The following is a 14,835-nucleotide window of genomic DNA, read 5'->3' on the forward strand; positions in this document are numbered from 1 at the left end:
TCCCATGGAGGTTTGGGCTTCTACAATTTAGGAAGATGAGGTTTTGTGAGAAATATTTATTGTTTGTTACAATATTATTTGGATTCTTCTCTTGAAAATAGAATCTCTTATATTTAGGAACCTTATATAATTAAGTAGAGAAAATGAGGAGGGTTAGAAATTGCCTTATCAAGGAAAAAATACTTGTTTTTTCATACACAAACTATCTTCAGATAAACTTTTAATCCTACATTGTGAAAATTTATAGGACCAAAAAAATTTAAATGTCTTTAAAAAATATTAAGCAAATTGAACAAAACCCTTGAAGCTAGTGGTGTATTCTTAAGAAAGGGGAGAGCATATAGAGCACAGAGAGAAAAATTGTAAGTTTAACTATTATTAACAACTTTTATTTTTTATTTTAATTTCACAAAATATAAATTAACAATTAATTTATATATATATATATATATATATATATATATATATATATATATATATTCAATCAATTTGACTGATTAATCATATTAGATAGATTTCACCTTGATTATACTTATGAAAGGTGCAAGTTTGGGCACTAAAACTAAAATATAAATATGATAAAAAAAAAATTATATATTGAATATTTAAAATTCTTATAATTTTCAGCTTTGAGCATGTAATGGAAATGATAATTTATAGGGGAGACAACCTAGTAGTCCTCAGGGCTAACTTTGGGCACCTAGAACTCCTACTTTGTACATCAAAATTTGCCAATTTTTTTAGTGAACCTTCGTAGGTGAGTGAAGAGCTTAAAGATAATCTTTCAGCTTACTCATTAAGTGCAAGGTGTCTAAAATTTATATTTTAAAATGTTCTCCTAAAACCTGTTATGTTCACCCCCAAATAGCTTCTCATCAAAAAAATTGTACTTTATGTAAAAATAGACCAATTAGCAACCAAGAAAGCTTAAAAATGATCAACTATTAGTACATGTGTGATTGGTTATTAGTACATGTGTTGTCATTTTTGAAGGATTTTTATGATCGGTAATTGAGGGTGATCTATAACAATAGACTGTAGCAATCATTAGAAAATGGGAGGCTACTAGGTCATCTCCCCTAATAGACTTTGTACTGGTGTAAGGTAGAACCAAGAAGTTGGGTTTGAAAACTACGTAAGCATGTGGATTGAGATCTTACTCCATTAGAAATAGTTGCATATATTGGGCTTGAATGCTTGATGCAAATTTTAAAAAATTGACACCTTTTTTTTTAAATGGGCGCCCATTTTTTTATTTTGTTTTATTTTGGGGCATTTAAAATGCATTTTCAAATCTTAATTATACTTTTTAAAATGGATGCTCATTTTTAAATTATGGTGGGACCAAGCCTGTGCCTTGACCTCTCAAGGTTTGGCTAAGGCATTGAACTGACAAATTTGAGTCTTTTGATTATTTTTAGAGGGTCTTCGCGATCAAATATTTTGACGAAACAAAAACCCATTAGAGTTCTCATTGTCCTAATTCCAAAAATGTAATTTTTCTTGTGTTACAATTGTTTTTCTATTTTTTGCATTATTTTTTAATCAAAGCTGGTACCTAAATGTAAAATAGTGAGGTTCACTAAAACTTAAATAACTTTTTTTAGTTTATGTTTTTTCTTAAATTAATTTACATGTCATCAATATACATACAATTTTTTTTGAAGTTTTAAAAAAAAATTCAAAAATTGAAATTTTCATCAAATTATGGTGTCCATACACAAGAGGTTTTAAAAATTATCTTAATAGCCAATTAATAATTAATAAAAAATAAATTATTTAATAAAAATTTAAGGAAAAATTTTATTATCAACCTTTGGTGTATTAGGTAACTTCCTTTTAAAATATTTACAAAAATTCATTAATTTGTGTCAAATTATAGTGATGCAGGAGCATTTAGTGGTGTAAAGGCAATCTTGTATCACCCAAAAACATGCTTAGAAATAGTTTATGTTTAATGTGTTTTCATTTATGGATACCCATTTGGGTCAAATAAAGGTTCCAACTCTCACAATTCCACTATTAGTGTTCTAGGTTAAAGTTTTTCAGCACCTTGGGATATGTGTAAATGTCAAAAAAATAGGACTATGTAATTGAGCCATAATTATGGTGAGTTAGAGGGTGTAAATTGGAGGAAAGGTTATATTTGTAATTTAGAATAGTCCAGAAAAATAATCAAGTCAAAAGGCTTCACGGTTAGAAAATTATTACAATTTTTTGGTTCTTGGAGACCTCCTAAGAGTGCTTCAAATTCAGATATGGGGCACTAAATTGCCCTGTATAGGGCTGAAAAATGGGGGATTAGTGAAGCTAGTCCATAGGGATATAGAGTGCTTCAAGAGCTTTTCAAAAATGTAAACGGTTTGTCAGTCGGAGCTACGATTCAAAAGTTATGCCTCCCGAAAGTTTGACTACTGTTGCTGGATTCTTCTAATTTTACACCAACTTCTAACATGATTTCTAGAACCGTCTATTTTGGTAGTGGATTCCAACCAAAATATTCTAGAATGTATTCCTAACCCTAAACCATTTAGGGCTTATTTAAGAACATTTCTAGCATTGTAAAAGTAGCACTGAGTGGAGTTAGAGAGAAGGTACTATGCAGAGGATTTCTTTCTCTAGAATCATACTATTGTAGTCCCATAGGGAATTTTTCATTGATAATAATATTTCCCTTTTTCTATGTGTTCATTTTGGTCTTTGGTTAGCCCTCCATCAAGCGTTATCAAAGCAAGTTTTCTTGAGTGTGTAGATAGAGCATCGATTGTGAGGTAGTTTGCATGAGGACTATGTGGTTGTGGGTTTGAGTCAAGAAGATGCCTCCACAAAGAGAGTGTGGTGGAAGAGCTAGAGCTATTAATCCTAAGGATGTTAGAGCCCTCCAGAGGTAGGTTCAAGCATTGCAAGAGGAGATCCATAGAGGACTAAATGCTATCACAGGCAATGAAAGTGAGGAAGAAAATAAAGAAGAAGAAATTGGACAGGAAGGGGAAGTCAAAGGGGAAGTCCTAAATTAGGCAAAGGAGAGGTTTTTTAGGGCCATTTCTAAGCTTGGAAAAAGAACTAAAATTGATGTGGGTATTTTTTCAGGAACCCTAAACCCAGATGAGTAGATCGATTGGATCAATGAACTAGAGGAGTATTTTGAGTATGAGGATATCAGAGACCTTGAGAGGGTTAAATTTGTGAAGGCCAAAATGAAAGGCCATACCAAAATCTAGTGGCAAGAGGTTCAATTGGAAAAGAATAGAAGAGGAAAGGAGAAAATCACAAGGTAGGATCGCATGGTGGACAAATTAAAGAAGCAATTCATTCCTGTTGATTATGAGCTTGATTTGTTCAAGAAAATGCAAGGGTTAAAACAAGTAGGAAAATCTATCTGGAAATATACAAAGGAATTTTATCAACTTCTTATTAGGGTAGGGCATGCAAAAGCTAATAAGGAGAAGGTTTCCCATTACCTCAGTGGGTTATGACCTAGTATACAGGAGGAGTTAAGTCTGGTTAGAATGACTAGCATTGAAGAAACATACCAATTTTCCCTACAAGTTGAAGAGAAGCTAAATAAAAGGTTTGAAGGAAGGAAAAGAGGGTGTGGTCAAGGAGGAAGGGGTGGCAGTAGGTCATCTAGAGGCCAAAATGAGACCCAAAAGAAAAATGAAGATGTGGGTACTAGTAGAAATTAGAGAAACGACGGTTTCAACAGCTCCCGTGATCAAAACTTTGGAGATCAGAGAGGAAGAGGTAGAGGACATGGACAAGGATTAGGAAGGGGAGGCTTTTATGGTACCTATTTTCATTGCAATGAAGAAGTTCATCATGCCTTTGAATGCCCTCAATGACAAGGAAGGATAGATAGGAGGGCTAATGGTCAAGAAAGGGTTGCTCATGTCGATGAAGATGCACAGACATCGCATTCTAAAGATGCAAAAAGAGGAGAGGTTCTTGTAAATGAAAAGGTCTTACTAAGTGGTGAGACTAAACCTAGACAAAGGAGGAGTTTATTTTGTACCAGGTGTAAGTGCGAGGATAAGTGTTGTGATGTGATTATTGATGGTGGCAGCACTGACAACTTGGTGTCTAAAGAGATGGTCTCTAAGCTAAATCTCAAAAGGGAGAAACACCCCCAACCCTATTAGATTTCTTGGGTGAAGGATGATCATAAGGTACTATTCAGTGAATAGTGTTTGGTGATGTTCAATTTTGGGAGTTACCATGATGAAGTTCTCTATGACATTATTCCAATGGATGTCTGCCATTTATTGTTGGAAAGACCGTTGCAATTTGATAGACATGCTATACATGATGGCCATGAAAATACATACTCTTTGACCAAGGATGGAGTTTGCCACAAACTAAAGCCCATGATAAAGGAAGGTGAAAAGGTATGTGTGTTGCATAAAAATGTAACTAAGGAATAAACATTAAGCAACTAATGCACATTCCTACATTATCATGCAAAACCTCAAAATATGAAAGAAGACATGTAAATGAACAACAAAATAGCACTATGAAAACCTCAAGAAACCATCAAGTGATTGATGATTTCACATTGTTGTGGGATGTAGTTGCTCACAAGTCTAGCAGCATAACAATAAGGTAGATAGTGCTTGTCAAAATGAGGAGAGGGCTCTCTTTTTATAGGAAAATGGATTCAATGGATGTCTAAGATTGAATAAAAGATGGAGGGCTAGGATCCCTTAGGATTGATGAGGTGGAGGCCAAGTAGACTCCACATAGATTAGGGTTTTGACCATTCAAAGGGGGCAATATGCTCACACATGTGTGAGCAACCTTTGATGGTGACATGATCAATGAGGTGTGAGAAGCATGGCTTCTCACACATGTATGAAACAACTTGATTCTCATGAAAGAGGAAAAGTGTGCAAGAGGTGTGAGAAGTATGGCTTCTCACACATGTGAGAGACACCTTGACTCTCATGCAAGAGGACAAGTGTGCAAAAGACATGCAAGACATGAGGGATAAGGAAAGTGTGAACATCTCTCACACATGTGTGAGGATTCCTCACATGTGTGAGAACACACTTAGGTTTAAGAGGTGATTAGCTAGGATGATTAGGAAAAGAAAGCATGATTAAGGAAGTGGGTAGGTTTAGCATGATGGGTTAGGTAGGCTAGTGAGGTTAGGTGAGGGTTAAATTTAGGAGCCATGTGCTCAAATAGGATTAAATGCAATATTTAATTCCTAGTGGGATTAGGAGGGAATTAATTAAGTAAATGACATACTTAATCAAAGTGAAAGGGGTTAGATGCAAGTGGAAATAGGTTAGGATTTAAATAAACCTTAGTTTATTTAAATTATGGTAAGGCAAACATAATTAAATAAATGTAAAATTTATTTAATTAAGGTAGGGGAATTAAATAAATAATATTTATTTATTTAATTGGTCATGAAATGGGTTTTGGACAAATTTAGGTGTCTACAGTATGCAGTAGTGCTAGGATATGTCTTGTTGATGCAAGAAAATTTTTGGATGGTATGAAACATCATCTTATGTGTTATGCTTTGATTCCTAGAAGAGATAAGGAAGGTGGTAGTGAAATTCCACCTGAAGTTTTAGGCCTCCTAAGTGAGTATGGAGATGTCATCTCTAATAATGTTCCAGAAGGGTTGCCACCAGTAAGGCAGATTAGTCATCAAATAGATTTAATCCCTGGAGCTAGTTTGCCTAACAACCCTACTCATAGGATGACTCCTACTGAAACTGAGGAGCTAAATAGATAGGTTCAAGAGCTATTGAGGAAGGGTTTGATTTGGGAGAGCTTGATTCCATGTGTAGCACCTGTAGTACTAGCACCAACGAAGGATGGAGAGTGGATAATGTGCACCGACTCTTGAGCTATAAATAGGATAACCATCAAGTATCGGTTTCCTTTGTCAAGAATGGATGATCTTATGGATTGCTTGAGTGGAGCTCAATACTTCACAAAGATAGGTCTCAAGAGTGGCTATCACCAGATATGGATCCAAGAAGGAGATGAGTGGAAGACTACATTCAAGACCAAGGAGGGTCTATATGAGTGGTTAGTCATGCCTTTGTGACTGACCAATGTGCCAAGCACCTTCATCCTACTTATGAATGAGGTACTAAAGAAATTCTTGGGAAAAAAATTTATTGTCTATTTGGAATATATTTTAATTTTTAGAAATACTTTGGATGAAAATCTATTGCACATTCATAGTGTCCTTGAAAGATTGAGGGAAGAGGAAATGTTGATTAATCTGAAGAAGTGTAGCTTTGTAAAAAAGGAGTTAGCCTACTTGGGATTTGTTGTATCATCTGAGGGTCTCAAAATAGATCCAAAGAAGGTAAAATCCATCCTGGAATGGCTTACTCCAAGGTCTACTATTGAGGTAAGATCATTCCATGGTCTAGTTAGTTTTTATAAAAAATTCATTAAGAATTTTAGTGGCATATGTGCACCCCTAATTGAAACAATAAGGGGAGATAGAAAAGAGTTCAAATGGACTATAGCAGCTGCAAGGAGTTTTGAATTGTTGAAGAAGAAGGTGACAAGGCAACCTATGTTGGCACTTCTAGATTTTAATAAAGTTTTTTAGGTAGATTGTAATGCTAGTGGCAATGCTATTGGGGTTGTATTGAGCCAAGAAGGTAAGCCTATTGCATATTTTAGTGAAAAATTGAATGATGTGAAGAAGAAGTATTCTGTTTATGACCAAGGGTTCTATGCAATAGTTTAGGCCTTAAATAAATTGAGGCACTATTTATTGCCAAAAGAATTTGTCTTGTATACTAATTACTAGGCATTGCAGTACCTAAATAGCCAAGGTAAATTGAACCAGAGACATATGAAGTGGGTAGAGTTCTTGCAGAGCTATACATTTGTGTTGAAACATAGAAGTGGAAAGTCTAATATGGTGGTAGATGCATTGAGTAGGAGATAGTTGTTGCTTATAGTAATGTAGGTTGAAGTGGTTGGGTTTGATGAACTCAAGCATCTGTACCCTGAGGATCCTAATTTTGCTGAAGCTTGGAAGGCTTATAGAGAACCTATTACTATAGACAGTACTAGGTGGCTAGACTATTTGATTCAGGATGGTATGTTGTTCAAGGGCAGTCAATTATGCATTCCAAGGAGTTCCATGACAGAAAACTTGATCAAAGAGAAACACAGTGGGGGAATGGTAGGACACTTTGGTCGAGATAAGACCATTGCCATTCTTAGATAACATTATTTTTGGCCTCAATTGTCACAATATGTGAAGAAATTTGTGTAAAGTTGTCAAGTGTGTCAAGCAGTCAAAGGATTTGTCACAATACTAGACTTTATCAGCCATTGCTTGTTCCATCAAAGCCTTGGGAGGACATAAGTATGGATTTTATTCTTGGATTACTGAGGACAAAAAGGGGTAATGACTTAGTATTTGTGGTGGTTGATAGGTTCTCCAAGATGGCACATTTCATCCCATGCCACAAGACTCATGATGTTGTACATATTGCAAAAAAAAAATTTAGAGAGGTGGTAAGACTACATGGTCTCCCAAAGAGTATTGTTTCTGATGGAGATACTAAATTTCTAGGTTATTTATGGAGGACTTTATGAAAGAAGTTGAGTATATAATTGAGGTTCAGTTCCACACATCATCTGCAGTCTGATGGACAAATTGAAGTGGTAAATAGAAGTTTGGGCAATTTGCTAAGCTTTTTAGTGGGAGATAAGCCCAAGGGGTGGGATTTGATTCTACCACAAGAAAAATTTTCTTACAATAACTCCATAAATAGGAGTACTGGTAGATCACCATTCCATATTATGTATGGAATTAATCCAAGGACTACACCAAAATTGAGGAAGATGGAGCAAGGAGAGAGGACAAGTGCCAAGGCAGAAGAATTTGCTAAACATATCAAGAGCCTACATGAGGAGTTCCATGCACACATTACCAAGATGAATCAACAGTATAAATTTAGGGCTAATCAAAGGAGGAGACACAAGGAGTTTCAAGTAGGGGATATGGTTATGGTACACTTATGAAAGAAACGATGTCCAGTGGGTACTTACAACAAGCTAAAGATGAAGAAATTTAGCCCCTATAAAATTTTGAAGAAACATGACTCAGGAAATGCATATGAGGTGGAGTTTCTAGATGGGATTCATATTTAACCTATCTTCAATATTATAGACTTAACAAAATATCATGATGATGGCACAGATGAGGGTTTGATACTTGAACCATCTCCAATTTCTAGTTCTAAGAAGGAGGAGACAAAAGAGATTCAGGATAGTCGAGTGGGTAGGAGTACCAAAAATAGGCAATATGAGGAGTACCTCGTAAAGTGGAAAGGATGACCAATAGAGGACTCGACTTGGATATCAGCAATGGAGGTTGCCCATTTGGGTTTTCCTCTACCATAAAATGATAGGGTCACTTTTCAATCTACCCTGGGTGTCTGATGCATGAGCATCCGGTGGTGTAAGTGCAATCTTGTATCACCCAAAAATATGCTTAGCAATAGTTTCTATTTAATGTGTTTTCATTTCTGGATACCCATTTGGGTCAAATAAAGGTTCCAACTCTCACAGTTCCACTATTAGTGTTTTGGGTTAGAGTTTTTAAGCACCTTGGGATATGTGTAAATGCCAAAAAAATAGGACTATGTAATTGAGCCATAATTATGGTGAGTTAGAGGGTGTAAATTTTAGGGAAGGTTATATTTGTAATTTAGAACACTCCAGAAAAAGAATCAGGTCAAAAGGCTTCACAGTTAGAAAGTTATTGCAATTTTTTTGATTCCTACAGACCTCCTAAGAGTGCTTCAAATTTAGATATGGGGCACTAAATGGCCCTCTACAAGGCCAAAAAATGGGGGATGAGAAAAGATAGTCCTTAGGGCTATAGAGTGCTTTGAGAGCTTTCCAAAAATGTAAATGGTTCATCAATCGGAGCTACGGTTCAAAAGTTATGCCTCCCGAAAGTTTGACTACCATTTCTAGATTCTTCTAATTTTACACCAACTTCTAATGTGATTTCTGGAACCTTATGTTTTGGTGGTGGATGCCAACCAACATATTCTAGAATGTATTCCTAACCCTAAACCATTTGGGGCTTATTTAAGAACATTTCTGGCATTGTAAAAGCAGCACTAAGTGGAGTTAGAAAGAAGGTACTATGCGAAGGATTTCTTTCTCTAGAATCATACTTTTGTAAACCCATAGTGCATTTTGCATTGATAATAATATTTCCCTTTCCCTATGTGTTCATTCTATTCTTTGGTTGTGTCTCAATCATATAGTGTATGTTCGTGAGTGTTGTATGGTCTTCAAATAGGTATTTTGCAAAAGTGGTTTTTAAAGATGTATACCAAAGAAGCTTTCTATCATATCAATATACAAATAAATTACATATTCAAAAATTAGACTCAAAGGACTACAATTTTTATTACTAAAGTTTTCTTATATTCAATATCTAAGTGCCTCAAATTTTGACATTAATTAACAAGAAATTTCAAAAATAAGAAAAACACTTCTACTTTTTGCCCAAAACTAGGACCCAATTTCTTGTGCTTACCCTACATCAACATAATAGAATCAAATAGTAAGTATTCCCACTTCCTTGACCATTTATTTTTATTTTTATTTATGTCCTTTCTTTTACAAGGAAAATGAAAGTAGGAAAAATACAATGCATATGCTATTGAAATGTGTCAAACAGTTGTCAAACTCAAATAGGAAAATGTCATCAAAATATCAATAGCTATAGAAGTTTGAATAGTCTTGCAATATCAATGTAAATCATTGATTGTTGAAGCTAGTTTTGCTAGCATAATTTTTTTTTTATCATAAAATTTTGTTCAATAAGGGCTATGTAGAGCTCAAGTCCCTTCATTGTGTTAAGAAAGAAAAGTAAGAAACATTGAAAAAAAAATGTGAAAAAAAATTAAAGAAAAAATTTTTGATTTAAAAAATACCCATATAATATTAATAGATGCAATGATTATTAAATCTAATTAATATTTCATAATATCTTGCATTTTAGATTAGACATTATCATATCTATGTGATGAAGTGAGTTGAACCCCAAAATGAATCTCCATATCATTTTCATAATTATGATTCATTTTATTTTATCTTTCATTTTAGATTACCTCCTACTCTCTCTGGAGATTTAGAATTATTTGTAGGGCTTCATAACATGTTCATCGTTCCATTCTCGATGATGATTTATCTCTTTAAGTGGCTCATGTTTAATAGTATCTCCTAATGTAGGTCTAAGAATTCTTGGAGTTTCAGTTGTAATTGCCTTATCTTTCTTAGTTAAAGCTTATATTTATGCCTAGTTTTGATTCTATGTTGGGCTTGTTTATAAGTGAATCACCTAATTTTGTATCTGTTATGGGCTCTTTTTTACAACTCTTCTTCTACATTCTAATATTGTGCCATCTTTGGGGGCTCCATGTGATTGTATGTATTTGGATTTTATAATCTCCTATTCTATATTTTCCTCATCAAAGACTTGTTATTTTGTTTCTACCCATTAAAAAAAATTGTGGTTATTCCATTTTTATAAAATATTAAAAATTTAAAATGTGTTGCAATTTTTCTCAAAACCTAACATAGTACTTCTTAGAAAATAAAAATTGAGGTCACTCAACACTTCATATACATTGTTTCTTAAATTTAATGTACGAGCAATTAATGGTGTAAACTAGTAAAGGACAACTATACCCTAATAGAAGTAACTTGCCCATTACTAATATAAGTATTTGGCTCACAAATAGCTTATAATTATAAACTTATATAATATTCACATTGGTAAGCACACATTAGTTTATTGACACCCATGCCTCCACTTGTAATAGTCCCATCTTCACATGCCTTGTTTGAAGGAGCTTGTCCTCCATTTAAGAGTTATGTTAATTCTGCAAAAGATGCCATAAAGTTGAGTATGAAGTGGTGTTATTAAAAGTAATACACATGCAATACTATTAGAATATTATACACATTTTTTAGTTTTTGATATGCATTCAATAATCATGCAAAATAAGTCTTAAAAATTAATTAGGAGAAAAAAACTTAATTGCAAAATCAACCTAAATAAAGGAGTGATTGCTACTTTTGGTAAATTCTAAATGCCCAGTGAGACATTCATAACCTCCTAAGTGAAACAAGAAGGTTCTTCAAAATAAGCTCAAAATAGACATTTGGGATTGCAATATCATTTTCATTAAGAATGTAGGTTAGTTTTGTCATCATGATGATTCACCAAGAGGGACCTAACCAAAAATGCCATGCAGGATATATTTTCCTCTAGATGTGCCCTCGTCATTTTCTCCTACAATGTATTCCTATCACCCATCTACAACAACTGTCAATTTAGAGTTTTTTTAAATATTTACAATAAAATTTAATTTATTTTTTTGTGGAGTATGGCATACAATTATATGGAATAACATTAGGAGAACTATTTTATTGTACTAGTTTAAAGAAAAGTAATTTATAAATCATGTCTGGCCAATGGTACCTAGTGAACTAGATAAATAGAGAACCTAGTGTAGTGATGACTTTAATTACCTAACAGTTTACACTTTGAAACCTAGCATTCTAGTGCATATTGTACAATATTCAAGACATTGTATTTAAGAGCCCTATGTTATGCTTTTAATACATATTTAACCATATGAATTCAAATGTTCATATGTGGCAGTCTAGTTTTGAATTTCTATTACCATCCTTGTTTGTTTACTACTAAATTTTAATGGTAAAAATCAAAACAAAAACATATGAAAACACCTAGCTAGTCATATTCTTTCTATAAATGATTGCTCAAAACATCATATGTAGGCTGGCCTTACATACACCCATTAAGACTCATAGCAAGCATAAATTGAATTAGGAAACCTAGTCACACCAAACTGATATCTAGCTAGTATGATTCCATTTTCATTGTTGTTACATTAAATTGGAATTTAAAAATATTCAAAAGCACATCCTAATTCATTTTATAAAAATAACTTCCTTTGCACTAAATTATCATGGATCCAGATACTTTTTATCTATATTTATTTTGACTTCTTGGGCAATCAAAAGCATCCCCAAAGGTTTCTCAAACACAAACCTACTAAAAAAATTAGGAACCAATATCAATAGAGTAGATCAATTAAAGCCCAAACTAAAAATCAGTCACTAAAAGGGTGTTATAGGTTTTGTTAGGGTTTATATGATAATTAGAAATGTTGTTTTATTTTCCTTGTATGATTACAGATCCTTAATATGAATATTAAGAACCTTTTTGTACACAAAAACATTTTTTAATAAAATTATCAGGGAACAACCTTCTCCTAAAACATCTTGGGCTTTCCTTTAAGAAACTTAATTTTATTTTCCCTCAATTATTGACCAAAATGAAATCTTTTGTGTTGATTTGCTCCTAATTATCAAGGATGGTAAAGCTTACTCCCACTTATCATGCATACATTCATTTTTATGCAATAATTAGAAATGTCCATAACACATATACTATGTCTCCACTAATCTAAAAAAAACCATGGTAGAGTGAAAAGCATAGACTAAGTTATTTTAGATTTAAAATATCAATTTCTTTGAAAAAGAGTACACAACTAAAAAAGTATTGACCAAAAAACTTAACCAAAATAAACATGAAGCCCCATAAACTATGAAACATGAAAGGACATGCAAAGCCTAAAAGTGCCAATAATTTTGGTTCCATATCAATTAAAATACTTAAAACTTGCACATGCACTCTTTTGAGAAGTTTGTGGATTATCAACATGTATAGTAATGATTCAACAAACTAATTCGGGGAACACCATAGTTTTTATTAGTCTTTTTAATTGAAAAATGTTCTAGTAAAACTTTTAATAATTATAATGGTTCTAATCAATCTGTTTAAAAAAATTGAATGACTTCCAATAAATTAATGTTTGGCTATCTAATCTTTTGCAATGGCCAATGTCTTCGTAAATTTTATAATCCACTTCAAAAAGAAAATTCAGGGAGGGGGAAGTCTATAGAGTAGTCAGAATATTTACAAGTCACCTTTACTGAATATATTTCTAATCCTAAAATAAAAATAATTAGATAAAGATGAAGAAACCAACTAATGAGTTGAGTTACCAAGCAAAAATGAGCCAAAGCACTAGTCTAATAGATTAAGCATGTAGTGTACTCAAGATCTTTAAAATAAACTATTTCTGGAGTTATAACAATTGTAGAATCTTGTTAACATACCACATGACTATAAAATCTTATAGCTCCAAATTATAACTAAATTCCAAGGACACTAAAATTCTATTCATAGTAAATAGGTGAAGTTATTAATTAAATAAAGTCTATTTAGAGTTATTACAATTGTAACATTTGATTTACCTAGCAAATGACTATAAATCTCATAGCTCAGCATATTATAACTAAAATTTGAGCACATTAAATGTGTTAATCTCATATTGGTTTTGACATATGAGTGATAATATACTTAAGTAATTTACTTAGTTCATGTTGAACAAGTAATGTATGCTAAGAATAAGTTTTCAAATAGTATATGTCGAGCGAGAGATATACAGCATGTGTTGAGTAACTAGTACATATCAAGTCAGTCAAGTGCCGAGTAGATAGTAAGTGTCAAGTCATTTAGATGTCAAGTGATCAATGGATGTCAAATCATTCAGAGGTCAAGTTATAGCATTGATGAGATAGTGGATGTCAGGCATTAGACACTTCAAGTGTCGAGTAATATAGTTTTGGACATAGTTGTTTGTAATGGCACAAACTACTATGTAAACCTCTTTTTAGCTAACTTAAGGTTTTTTTATGATTCTAGATGATAAGTACAAATATTTATTGAGGATCCCTATGCAGTAAATGTAGCCAATCAGAAAAAGGGAAGGATTAAGTAAAAAAATGGGTGAATCACAATCATTGATACATACCTAACCCTAGGTCACCTAGGTCTTCTTAAGAAGGAAAAACCCTAAACTTTTTAATGAATGTGAAAGGAGAAAAGGGAGAAGTTTGTATGCACAAATAGATCATTCATGGTGACTAACAAGTTGTGAATTAAGATACATTGTAGAATTAGTTAGAGGAGAACAAGGGAAAGGAATTATAGGACAGCAGAGATACATCTAATTAGTAAGGATCAAGCACACATCAAGAAAGAGGTGATATGTTATCTAGCAGTAGAGTGCTAACTGCAAGATCATTGCTAAGATGTTCTAACAAGTAAATCAATTAAATCTCTTAACAAAGTAGTCCTAATATGCTATTGTAAATATTTTAATAGGATGCTTACTTCTTTGTAAGTTAAAGTCCTTTTACTAGGCACAATTCTAATAGAGTGTTGAACTCATTTAACAGGGTAAGATCTAACAATCTTGTAAGCCTTTAACAAGGAAAACCTTTCATAGGGTAGATCATGTTTCATGATCAAACATTTTAACCTTCATTGGGTACACTTTATTACTATGGTAATGGATATTTGTGGGTGTCATCCCCACCCCAATTTTACCTTCTTATTAGAGGGTTTCTAGGTAACCAAATATATTGTGCCATACATGTGTTGAATGTTATTTGCTTTCATACTATGGATGAATATGTTTAGCTAGCTATTTTAATTTGCATATAAACTATGAGATGGATGTGTGGTAAATGAATTTATGATTAAATTTTTGAAGGATTGATTCACCCTCACCCACAATGTTTACTTTCCCTATTTTATTTCCAACAATTGTTATCAGAGCACAATTCTCTGGAAAGGAGAGCTTTGAAGCTTTGAAAAAAGATCTTGGAGATGGAAGTCTACAAGTTGGGAAAGACTCTCAAGAACAAAAATATTGA

The sequence above is a fragment of the Cupressus sempervirens genome, chromosome 8, assembly GCF_028749045.1.
Source record: "Cupressus sempervirens isolate cs-2001-9-10 chromosome 8, ASM2874904v1, whole genome shotgun sequence".
Lineage (NCBI taxonomy): Eukaryota > Viridiplantae > Streptophyta > Pinopsida > Cupressales > Cupressaceae > Cupressus > Cupressus sempervirens.